Here is a 14,242-nt window from a genome sequence, read left to right on the forward strand (position 1 = left end):
CAGCTTCAGAATCCATTCCCTCCTTGACGTCCGATTCTGAACTGTAATCACTCACACCTGAGCCATCTTCATCAGTATTGCCACTATATCCTGAACTGTCATCATTTCCCGAAGATTCACCATCATTGACATTCTTGACAATTTCAGCATGAAACGTAGTTCCTCCTTGATCTCCACTTCCAAATTGTACAGACCAGGAGTCATCGGCTTTATTTGAGTTGGACGTGGATGTACTTGTTTGATTTATGAAAGGATTTTCGTTGCCTTGTTGAAGTTGGGCTTGAGGTGTAACAAAAAGAGGTTGAAGTGAAGTAGCCTTTGATTTGATTTCTAACTCCCGATTTAATTTAATACGGAAATAGTCACTCATAGTGAATATGGGTTGATGTTGTGGTTGTGATGGAACAGGAATATAAGCTCTCGGATCGAACTGAGGTTGAGTAGTATTAACTTGAAGTGGAGCTTGGGGTGTAGGATTGTTGATATAATGTGCTTGTTGTTGTCGAGGTATGGTACTCACTAAATATTCGGCCATCGAAGTCGGTTTTTGAACTAGTTGTGAGTTCGTACTCCAATCCCAAGGGCTTGTACAACTCATGATTGGTGAATGAAATTGAAAACCTGGTCACACACTTAATAACAAACTGTTAAACCACTTTTACAAGTCTTCTGTTAAAAATGACAAGTATCTCGACGAAACTCTTTTTGATAATAAACGACGAAACTTAGGCTGAACTATGATGGACGAAACGGAAGGGATGATTAATGAATGACGAAACTAATTGAATGCTGAATCGACGAAACAGATTGATTGCTTGAAACAGATTGATGTTATGCGACGAAACTAGTTTATGCTTTTTATGCGACGAAACAGATTGATTGGTTGATGTCGACGAAACTAGTTTAATTGGACGACGAAACTTGAGAAAGACTGCGACGAAACTGATGTTGATGTGTGTTGTGGATTACGAAAGTGAATGAATAAAATGATGGATCGACTAAACAGATTTATATATTTGAAATCTTGACGAAACAGATTTGTATATTTGAAATCTTGACGAAACAGATTTATATATTTTATGCGATGAAACCCTTTGTCTTTGAAGTGACGAAACAGACGTGGTTGATGATTGATGTCGACGAAACTGAAAGACCGATGTTGATTCTGGACGAAACCTTCTGATAATATTTGATTATGTGTGAGACGAAACTACTGGTGATCTAGGATCGACGAAACTCATGTATATGAACTCTGATCGACGAAACTAGGGGGTAGCTTGTCACTTTAGTCTACAATGGGATAAGATCGCTTGGTGAGAGATCACGGATAGTAGGTGAGATTTGTGAGATTTTTCAAATGAGCCTTATCCAATCGTCTGACACACTACCCAAATTTCAACTCTACAGCATGTCTATCTCACCAAACAACATGATGTTTGCAATATTTTAATCAATATCCCTTTTTTTAATTTACCAACAACTTAAAAGTCAACTTACAAAAGATCAAAAAGTGGAAACTTTTAAGAACACACATGAACTCTATGAAGATTTGAAGCTTCCGGCCACTGAAAAAAACTTTTCCGAAACATGAATTTGCACAAACTTTTACTAAAAACCTGGTTATACTATGTAATGATGCACACTAACAAGGTTTTAGATAAAACTTTTAGCAAAACAACAATTTTCAACTGATTTTAAGATCTCCTTTAAAAAAAATATGAACTTGAAGAACAAATCTCAGAAAATCAACAACAACAGCTGAAAACACTTGGTAAAAACCAACTATGTTTGATTTTAAACAAGGATAAGAGCCAATGCTCTGATACCACTTGTAGGTCCCGAAATCGGAGGATCGATAACAAAACCAAATCCTTGTTTATAACAAACACGGTCACGGGTGCGGAATCCCCGTAACTATACCAAACCAAACACAGTTAGTAAGAACACGGTTTAACCAATGAAACACAATCTATTGATTAAACAGGATGAGAACCGAGAACAACTGATACACACACAGTTTTACAGAAATAACTCTCAGGGTATTCTCTCATCTGGTTTCAAAGTGAAACCAGAAAGCTGTTTATATAGTATCCTGGGCCTTAACTACGACGAAACACAAGAGGGCTTGACGAAACAACATTGGGCTAGACATTTGGGCCTGAAGAAACCCAACAGCCGACGAAACACTTTGTTTCATCATGCTTTTGTCCTTTAGTGTGAAGAAACACATTGTGTTTCATCATGGTTTTGTCATTTAGTGGGTGAAACACTTTGTGTTTCATCGCAAGTTTGTCCTGTAGTGTGGTGAAACACTTTGTGTTTCATCATACAATTGTGTTTCGTCATCATGTGTTTCCCCATGAAGACTTTTGGCCCAGTGAAGGTTTTGGCCCAAAGTCAAAGTGTTTAGCCCAGTGATGTGTTGGCCCAGCATACTAAATAAACACACAAACAAATAATACCCTAAATGCAACATGCATTGTTTGTTTATACATTACAAATTAAACGGAACAAACTTGTCGGGCCCAAGTGGGATAGGAGGATATCCGACTTGGTCTTCATTCCGTTAGAGGCTCGAACCGAACGTGCCGCGTCCACACAAAAGTGTATCAACACATTCTTTGGAAACTTATGGGAGCTTGTGATGGACGAAGCACACAAGTCTTGCTACTCGATGCATCCTGGTTCTGACAAGATGTACCAAGACCTCAAAACTCTGTACTGGTGGCCCCACATGAAAGCTAACATAGCGACCTATGTTAGTAAATGGTTGACCTATGCTAGGGTCAAGGTTGAATACCAGAAGCCATCAGGCCTACTCCAGCAAACAGAGATCCCGACATGGAAATGGGAGCAAATTTCCAATGATTTTGTCACTAGCTTGCCTAGATCTCAACGAGGAAACGACACCATCTGGGTAATCGTTAATCGACTGACAAAGTCTGTGTAGGATCGGTTTCGACCTGAATGAGTCGTTCGGAAGAGCTCTAGTCCGTTTCATAGGCGGAAACAAAGAAACGAACTTGAAAACAGCTTGAAATACACTTTAATCCTCTTGTACATTCAAATAACAGTGTTTACAGTGAGAGGAAATACCGGCAGCACTTCGGTATCAATTGACCCTATCGTTACAAATGTTGACAGTTTGAATCCTATTTATAGTCTAAACCCTGACCGTTTGAAACTAACATATTTTCAAACGGTGACCATTTCAAACGGTCAACATACAAACAACTTCAAACGAACAGCTTCTTCAAACGGGACCTTCACATGATTGGATAAGTCAAACGGTAGCTTCTCATTGGACCAAACTTCATTTGTCTTCATATGATCATTACATCTTTACGTGCATGTTGTAGAAATAATGACTTGTGATGTCATCATTATGATGTCACTTGTGATGTCATATTGATGAGGTTACACTTGATTAGGTCCGCACCGAAACTAAGACTCGACATAAGACAAAGACGACAGATGATTGCACCAACAGTCTGCACACTTCTTAGCAATCAAGGAAACGGATAAGTTCTCCATGCTAGCAGACATCTACCCAAGGGAAGTAGTCGCGAGGCACGGGGTGCCAACTTCTATCATTTTTGATCGTGACCCGCGTTTTGCATCTGAATTGTGGCAAGCGATGCACAAATCCTTTGGCTCACGTCTAGACATGAGCACAACTTATCACCCACAGACGGATGGGCAGACTGAACGCACCATCCCGACTCTTGAAGACATGTTGCGAGCATGTGTAATCGACTTTGGTAACGGCTGGGAAAGGCACTCACCTTTGGTAGAGTTTTCATACAACAACAGTTACCACACCAGCATCAAGGCTGCTCCGTTTGAGGCTTTGTACGGACGGAAATGCCGATCACCCCTATGTGGGGCAAAAGTTTGTGACATCCAAATTGTTGGCCCAGAACTCGTTGTCGACACAACATAGAAGATTGCCCAAATCCGACAACGCATGGCGGCTGCTCATTACCGTCAGAAAAGCTACGCTGATAAGTGCTGGAAACCACTCGAGTTCCAGGTTGGGTATCGAGTGCTACTTAAAGTTTCACCTTGGAAAGGTTGTGTTCGTTTTGGCAAAGGGCAAGCTTAATCCGCCTTATGACCGGGAAATTAAGACTCTCAAGCGTACGAAGACACCCACTGTTCGAGTTCGTTGGAACTCCCGTCGTGGCCCAGAGTTCACCTGGGAAAGAGAAGACCAAATGAAACGCAAGTGTCCCTAGTTGTTTAAGGAAAGTGATTCCACTAATGAAGCTACTGCGGAATTTCGGGACGAAATTCCGAACCAACAGGGGGATGATGTGATACCCCTGGAAATCACGCAACACAACTACATTCCTCAGTGACTATTTTTTTTCAGGACGAAATTTCTTTCAACTTGGGGATGATGTGACAACTCATATTTTAGAACCTTTCGTTGTGCTTTGATGTAACTTGTATGAACACTACTTGATTAATTGATATGTGTGATTGCGATGGAATGTTATGAGTTTGTTTATGTTATGTGTTAGTGAATGTTGTGTGTATGTATGTAACTACAAGCCTAGTCGCACAAAAGGTCCGGGCCGCACACTTTGTTTCTGGCCGCACATACCCCTCTTGGCCCAACTCCACTTACTTCGAACTCATGACCGAAGGGTAGCCCAGGATGGGTTCGGCCCACTCATGTTTGCGCATAACAACATGAGGATTGGCATAATCCTCATAATTTGCAAAAACTTAAACGCACAGAAACCCTAAGCTCTCTCTCTTCCTCTTTTCCTTGTGCGACGACAACCCCCTCACCCGAAGCCCTCCCATCTCGATCAAGCTAGTCTCTTCGGCTCTCTGGTTAGTGTTACATCTTTATTAGTTACCATGATCTTGATTGTTATGATGTATATGATAAATAGGGGTTCATTCTAGTGGTTTGATTAATGAAATTATGCTTGTAAAACAGGAACATGTGGTTGATTATGATGTTGATTTATGTCTTGCTTGATAATTTAGAACTTGCAAACTGTTAGAATTGGTTTATAGGAAAGCATGGTATAACCGAGTGAGACTAGGGTTTTGACAATCTATATATGCATGAATATTTGGTAGTATTGTTGTTATGTTAATTCGGGTTGCATGATATCCATGAGATCGATGGTATGGAATGACAAAGCAGTTTTGTTGTGCAAATCTGATTAGGGATTAATTGATTACTTGATGTTTATGATTTAGGTTGCATGTTAGTGTTCGAATCCGTTAATCTAATGATCCGATTATTGTTGTTCTTGATTAGAGGATGATTAGGGTTGTATGAATGTGCATGATTGCTGAATTAAATACTATTTGATCTGATTTGAAGTTGCCAAACTGGTTAACAATTGACACGGTGATAATCGGCTGAAAATAAGGAAGTTGTTACACACTTGGTCTCGACAAGGGTTGCGAGCCGAGACCTCATGGTCTCGACTCGAGACCACACCTCACTCACACAAAAACAGCAAGACTCGAGACATGACTCGAGACCACCTAGTCTCGAGTGAAAACTGCACAAGTCGAGACCGCACAGTCTCGATTTGAGACAACCTGATCGCACACCCTCTTGTACACTCGCACACCTTGCATGGACTTGCACACCTCACTTGGGCTCGCACACTTCCACCGGCCCAATAACTTTGATCGCACATTTGGGCCCCGTATGTGTACGTAAATGTTACTGTTAAGTATGTTATGTGTTATTTAGTAACTGCCATGATGCTGTGTATATGCCATGATCAATTTGTGAATGTAAACTACTAGTTATATATGAACCATACGTGTGACAACTATGCTCTGTAATCTCTGTACGATTTAAAACAATGTTGATTATTAATAAAACAATGTGCTTTGGTGTTATTATATGTGTTTTGGTATTATTTTGTGTGTATTTGTGTTTGGTGATTTTACAATTCGATTCGATTCCAATTTCAAGCTTTAAATCGCTTTCTGGAAGGTTATACGCGCACTGATGCGTAAATATAACCAGTTTAATGCAACAAAAACTCCGGAATAGTGAAATAGGCTTAACATATCTTAAATAACCTCCACATAACTTAGAAATAAGTTTTGGATGGTTTGGTGTGTCGAAAACAAGTTTGTTCGATCGCAGGGACTATTTGTGTCAAACTGCGAAACTATACCGAATTGTATAGTAACGAACACTCCGAAACTTGATCATAAGTTAAATATACCATAAACATCCTTTACATAGCTTAGAAATAGGCTTTGAAGGGTTCGGTATGCTAAAATAAACTTTATTGATCAATAGAGACTAAAAGCGTCAAAAGTGCATAAGTTTGCATTTTTGCGCATATCTTACGTTCTGAATAGAACCAGACGTCCAAAAATTTATGTAATCATTAAAATATTTTATTTTAGTGATTGGCATGATAAAATTCCATTTGTCGCTTAATTTGGATCGTTTTTGCGTTCATTACGACTTCCGTCGTAATTAACTGAATAACGCAACCGTACGGCCAAACGAACCGACATCCGTGATGTCTTTGAGCATATTTTAAGTTCCCTATACCTTAATATCATTTTAGAGCCTTGAAATGAGGTCAAAGGGGTTTAAAAGTGCCAAAAAATCAAGTTTTACAAGTGCATGGACCGTTTTTGAAAATTCTGGCAGATACATTGAACTTGGTCCATTTTTTTAGGCATCCATGGTATTTCAAAACAATGTGCCACACATGGATGGTTTTGATCCTTGTTTTGCAATACCATTTGATGGTTTTAAGTATTCCCATGGTTTTGAAAACCATGTGCCCACATGTAAGGTCTAGATCAAAGCACATTTTTCGACGAACGATCTTAACGGTACTTGAATTCCTATAAATACCCAAACCCATTTCACTCCCAAAGCACACTTGAATCTGATTTTTGCTCTCTAAGTTGAAGTTTATGCTTCATACCTGAGAGTAAATCGGATCAAGAGCTTGTGGGGACCTTTTGTAAGTATTCCTTCGTTCTTTTCGTTCATTTTTATCGTTAAAGTCAAACTGTGCTTGACTTTCTGCTTTGACCAGTTTATGGTCAACGCGAAGTTCGTTTGAACTTCATAACGTGAGCGTAATCACGATGGTTATAGTCCCTAGTGACTATGCCTACTGATTACCACGTTATCTAGGCTCAGTGACGAGTCGTAGTTTCGGCCAAAATACGTTTTCTCGCGTATTTTGTAACCAAATTACTCTAGGATATCAAAACCGTTTGTTTTGATATCAAAACTTGTTTTCTAACTTAACTAAACATGTTTCGACATGTTTAGCTCGTCACTTGTTAGTTTAGTGCTTGTGTAGAGTCGTAAGTCAAGCGGACTAAACACCGGCTTAGACTTTCGAACACGACCCGTTTGGTCGATCATTAGGATCCGACCAAACATGTTTAGTGACCATAGTAGCATAGGGAATAACCTTTCGAGGTTATACCTTATGGTCACTTAGGGTTTAATTAGTCGCATGATAGGTAGTTATATGCCTTTGGTAAATTACCAAAATACCCTTTTTCATACGTAATTGGTAATTAAGCATATGTAACCTAAACTTTTGACACGTAACTAATTATGTAACAGAATTAAACATGTATGGGCATATAATACTTGTCATAGGACTAGTTAGACGTCTCGAACGCGCTTTTGCGTGCACGACGCGTTAAAGTAGCGTAAGCTACCTTAATGGGTCGCGATGGGTCGAAAGCACTTAGGTTAGGTTCCGATTTAGGATGTAGGCTTTGTTAAACCATATCATATGAGTTCCAACACTCATTTGGTTTACAAGACCTCATTCTGTCCGATCTTCTGATTTAGGCGTCTATTGTTTGACTAGTGGTTCGATTACTAGGAGCTACTTGATTTCTCTGGTTTGCTCGAGTTTGTTGAAGTTCTATTTGATCGAGGATACTTTGCACTACATGTGAGTACATAGTTCCCCTATTTTACTGTTTTTAAATGTTTTGGGGTGATTCATATGTACGAAATGTTTTCAAGGTTTAAACGAGGATTTCAAAAACGATTAAAACGATTTTTACTAAACTAAGAACGATTTCGATAAAGTGAACGAACTTGTTGGTTGTAGTTACATAACGAATGACATTCATTAGCATTGATCAAGCCGACCAGTATTAGGTTATGGTACCATAGGATCTGACAAATCCCGTTACTTTACTACACCCATGGTTATGTGTGGGGGTTGTGGGTAGCGACTGAATCTGATGTTTGTTAACTTACCCTTTGGTGGTTTGTTAATACGAGAACGAGTTGAACGATGGACGAGTCACAAAGGTTTGAATGTTGTTAACGAGATGACCATATATAAGTTTTCACAATTAAAACGATGACGATTTAAACGATTTGGGAACGATTTGGAAACGATGTTAAACGATTTCGATAAACGATTGGTTTTTGGTTAAGTGTTTAGATAACGAGACGGGGGTAATGTGGTGAAAACATGGTAGATACGCCGTTGGTACTTTATATATATAAGTGTTTTCATCATATTACATATCGTGGCGTTATTTAGTTCACTTGGGTAAACGATTTTGAAACGATGTCACACAACGATGTTTTTCTAAGAGATATAAACTATACGAGTTTTTAACGAGTTTTTACAAGATGTTTTACAAGTTGGTTTCTAAAGCAAATGTTTTTGGGTTAAGAGTCATGGCTACGAGGTTTTATAAACTATAACCCGCTTGATTTGAGTTGGTTAATTAAGTTGCAATATTATACTCTTTTCAAAACAAAGTTTTTAATAAAGTATTGCAACACTTAAACTAGCCATGAATTCGACACTCTTTTAAAACCTATGTACTCGTCAACATTTCTTTGCTGACTAAGTTTTTACATATGTTTCAGGTGTAGATGCTTGATGATTTCTAGGATGCATGCATCACATAGGATCTGGACGAGGCCTTAGTGACATAATATTAGTGATAGACGATGTAAAACTTGTTTGTTCTTTTATCTGCCGAGCTAATCTAAGATGAGTTCACACTTTCTACAAGGCATGAGATTCCCAGTGGTTTGGGAATGGGTTAGGGAATAACATTGATAACCTGCGTATTCTCCTTAGGTAGAGTACGTACCTCCATCCTCCTTGGGAAGGATGACAACATTGAAACCTGCGTGTTCTCCTTGGATAGAATACATACCTCCATCCTCTTTGGGAAGGATGACAACATAGAACTTACTAAACAAAACTCTATCATGAAGTCCCTCATTTTTATATCGACTTAATCGCCGGGCCATTGGTGAACAGGTCATTAGTTAAATAGCGCTATTAGGACTGACAAGCCTCACACCATGCCGCAGAGGACGGGAGTGGACTAATGTACTTGGGCACTTAGTCAATGATGATAGACATTGACGCATGGCACATAAACATGACTCCAGTCAGTATTCGATACGGTAACGGGTCTAGTGGTTTACAACATGGGGTAGCCCCCACAGTATATGGTTTGGGAAACAAGGAACTGGTTAACTTATGGTTTTCAAAATAACTTATGGTTTTTGGAACAACACTAAAAATGGACAACCAACTGTGAACTCGCTCAACATTGTTGTTGATTCGTTGTTACATGCCTTACAGGTCGTTAGGTACTTAGCAGGAGCTTGCATGGGAGGAGTCGTTGTGGAACATGGACCGTTGTGTGTTCATGATAAACTTATGAACTTTAAACTTATGTTTTGGTTTTTGATCTAATTGCTTCCGCTGATAACTTAGACTTTGTTAAATTGTTTTGACACCAATTATATTGTTTGGTTTGGATTTTATTTATTTATTTAAATTGTTCAATATGATTGGGGGCTGGATTCTGGTCAGTCACGCTCCCTGCGGTGATACTCCGCTTGTGGATTTTGGGGGTGTGACAAAACCCATGAAGCTTCTCGTATAATATTTCCCCCTCAAAGTACGCGTATCCGTGTTGGGTGTTTTGCAATCTTCTCGCAAGGATAAATTGACCAATCTTCTGCTGATCTTCCAATACTCCAACTGACATTTGATAAGGGTTCCATTCTTTAAAAACTGCATCAAGTCTTGATGTTGTCATAAGAACTCCATTTCATTCAAGCATTCTACATTGGTAGAGTTTTCAGGTGAACTGTCTTCTGTAAACCATCTTTGAGGAATTGACCAAGTAATGCACTTTGATCATCAGCATTAACACTCAGGAAGTCAGCTATACCGAGTATATCACTTGCAAGCTCAACTAGCACGCTTAGTTGAACTACATCCAGATCTCATTGTCTCGCCTTTGTGAAGTTGACCACGTCATGCACTACGGATCTTCAGCATCAGTACTCAAGATGTCAGCTTGACCAAGTACATCGTTTGCAAACTCAACGAATTGAGTTACACCCAAATCCCTGTAAAATCTCATAAAGATTCCCTAGGTCTTCAGTGAACAACGTTTTGAAACTACTGTTGACTTTAGATACCTGTATGTTTCCATGCAAAACCCTTCACGCTGGCTGGAGAATTAATTAAAATCCTCAAATATGTGTCTATGCAAAACGTTCCATGCAGAACCTTTTGTATCACCAGAAAATTACAAACTCTACCACTTGTGATTGAGTTTAGAATTTTACCAAAGAAATTCCAAAGCATATGAAAATTTTTATCCCCCCATTTCTTTGGTGAAATCTCTAAACCTTAACAGCTTCCCTCCTCTGAGCGGAACTGTCGTCAACTACACTGAACAATTCTCTCCACTGAGCAGAATCTTTCAACTGTTCTCGGTTTTTTGAAAAAACACGAAAGCGACTTTCTTCTTTGCATATTCTAGTTGATAGGGAAAGTCCCCTAGCCTCGTAGGATCCGACTTGTATCCCCTCAAAGTTCTGCTAACACCTAATCCGAAAGCTTCCATCTTAGGCAAAACTCTTCGACTTTGTGAACTCGTTAGGACCGGTCTTGGCTCTCTAGGTTCCTTCAATCGTTACCAAATGCGAGAATATGACAATAACCAAAACTCTTTCGAATAGAACACCGATAACAAAACAAACTTTCACGTGCGGAAAATAAATATACCGTTTTTGGCCCATAATAGTCAAGTCACCATTTTAGACATTTGCATCGGTAACCGTGACTACCCCACGTTAAAAAAAATCATGTTTTCATCATGCCCTATCATCCCTACGGTCCCAAACCCATACGAGTTTGACGATAAAGCTTAATTCAAATAAGCTTCACGAACATCCGACCCGCATTTTGCAACTCACGAATAGAGATGGGTCCACGACTCCATGTCTCATCTAAAACATTTGTTCCAATGCCTACGAAAAATGTGATGATTCAAAGCCCCACGAAGAACTATGGACGAAAAATTCCCAGGCCTAATTGAAGCAGTCCTACAAATTACTTGATTTCCACGAACACACCAGCTCCCAATTGATAAAATGTTTGTGAATTATATTACTCACGAAAGATGTGAGCCCAAGAAGAATTATAGTTCACTAAGATTGTTTGAAATTAATATAACTCATAAAAGATATGTGGTCCTTCGTGTATGTTATTGATGGGTCGGGCTCCAATATTAAATCCCACTTCACAAACTTGATGCAAGCCCAAACCATATTCACTTGATTTATCATAAGTAGCCCAATACTCCTCTAGACCATTGTGACTTGTATTGGAAACCCATGAATGATCAGGTCCAAGAAAAAGGCCCAATACACTTGAAAGTTATTAAAACAAGGCCCAAAAGTCAAACAACCTAAAATTCTCACTAGTCGCCAACATCAACTGCCAAACTCTTCTTTCTCTTCTGCGATACAACATCAACAGCCCTTTCTCTCTCTTCGATTTCTTCTTACCAGCAAACTGAATCTCCAAACTGTCATCCCATTGTCAACATCTTCAGCATCCTCATTGAGTCGCGTCTTCGATTTCTTCTTACCCTTCTTCCCCTTTTTCTTACCACCGACTGGCGTCGCGTTCTCCTCTCCCTGAACCGACTTCTCCTCAGTCATTTCCATTCCGATTGAATACACGAGCTACCGGCTTCTTTTTCCCATCTACGTAGTGCTAATTCGACGAATAGATTACTCTAATCTAATACCACCACTGTACACCAATCTGGTTCTGAACAGGAAACTCACAAAGTATCCATGGTTCTTCGCCAATAGTACTTCGGCCATAGTTCTTCGTCCAATAGGTTGTTCAGAGATGCAGGTTCTTCCTATAGGACAACACCAGCGAACAATCTATGCAACGAAGAACATTCTTCGTCAGATGTTATTCTTCGCAGGTGGTTCACATGTTCTTCGTGAAGATTAACATGAACATAAAGTTCTTTGTCTACTGTTGGTTCTTCGTATGAGGGGTTTTTCGTGAGTGGAATTTTTTGCAGCAGGGGGGTTATTCGTGGGTGGGAGTTCTTCGTAGCAGGGGGTTATTCGTGAGTGGGAGTTCTTTGTGGGTCCTGAAACGAAGAAACCCTAGTGCTTCTTCAACAGCCGCCACCCCTCTTCAAGAACAAAACCACTGTTCATTTGCAGATCTGAGGATTTGACGAAAAATACCTCAAAGTTGTGACAACTCGTAATTTAGAACTTTTCGTGTGCTTCGATGTAACTTGTTGAACTATACGTGACTAGTGGACGTGTTTGATTGTAATGTAATATTATGTATTATGTGCTACGTGATGATATGTGAATGTTATAAGTTTGGTTGCGTAACACTTGCTCGGTCGCACAAGCCTTTTGGGCCGTACACTTCTCTCTCTCTCGGCTCACTCTATTTGGACTTGAGACCTCAAGGGCAGCCCAATGCTGGGTTCGGCCCACTTCTCTTGTTCACCTACACTTAGTAGCATTGGGGTTTAATTCCTCATAATTTACAAAACACTAACACACACACAAACCCTAAGCTCTCTTCCTCTCTCTTTGTGCGACGGCAACAATCCTCCATCACCGAACCCGGTGGTAGTTGAAGGCTATCTCGATCAATTAGTCACATCACACACTTCCGGTTAGTGCTTCGTTATCTCTTTTGGTTGTATGATCATGGTGTTGTGGTTGCTATAATCATATGTAATAGCTAGGGTTCCATGCTAGTAGTTTTATGATTGAGATTATGCTTGTAAAATTCGGAACATGTGTCTGATTTGATTATGATGATAATATGTGGTATGCTTTGCATGTTGTTGATTGTGATCTAGGATTGAATACATGCTACTGAAATTATAAGTCTCGATTATATGTTGTGTGTTATGATAGTTTGATATTGCACAAGAACTAGGGTTGCATGATAGTCTTCGAACTCGTTAATCACGAGATCCGATCGTATGTTCCGTATGATATTGATTATGTTGTTCTTGAATTGATGATGATTACGGTGATATGAATATGTTTGAATGCTGATTAATGATTGATTTGATCTAAGTTGAAACTGCCAAACTTGTTAGCAAAGGATACGGAAATTATGGAATGAAAATATGGAAGTTTGTTACATCTTCCGGTCTCGACACGGGTTGCGAGTCGAGAACCCACAGTCTCGACTCGAGACCACACCACACTGGCACAAGTAAGCATGACTCGAGATCATGGTTGCGAGTCTTGTTGCGACTCGAGACTTGACTCGAGATCACACAGTCTCGAGTGATAAAAGTATAAGCCGAGACCTCCTCAGTTGCGACTCGAGAACTCGTAGGCTACAACTCGAGACCGCACAGTCTCGACTCAGGATCTCTAGTCTCGACTCGAGACCATATACACATGCATACTGTTTTGGAGTTGCACGCTATTACGAGCCCAACTATTTGGGCCGCATACTTGGACTTTGTTTATTTACGTGACTGTACTGTTGAACTCGTACTGTGGTTGAACTGCCATGATTATACGTGTATGCCATGATCAATACTTGTATGCAACTAGATAGAATATGTGTAGAAAACATATGTGCACTACTTGAATATGAACCTGACTTGTATGGTAACCATGGTAGGACGTGGTTGACCACCAAATAGCTTGATTGACTTTTCTGTGTATCTGCCGAGCAAACCGAGGTGAGTTCACACTCTTACCAAGGCAAGGGATTCCCGGTGGGTAGGGAATGGGATTGAAGGAATGGGATTGAACAAATACTTGTACTTACACTGTTACTAGACTATCTACCATCATCCTCGGATGCGAAGGACCCATACGTAAAACCTACGTATACTCGTACGTATCACTGTCCTCAGGTTGCAAAGGACACTTACGTAAAACCTACGT

Source organism: Helianthus annuus, chromosome 11, assembly GCF_002127325.2.
Source record: "Helianthus annuus cultivar XRQ/B chromosome 11, HanXRQr2.0-SUNRISE, whole genome shotgun sequence".
In the NCBI taxonomy this organism is placed as follows: domain Eukaryota; kingdom Viridiplantae; phylum Streptophyta; class Magnoliopsida; order Asterales; family Asteraceae; genus Helianthus; species Helianthus annuus.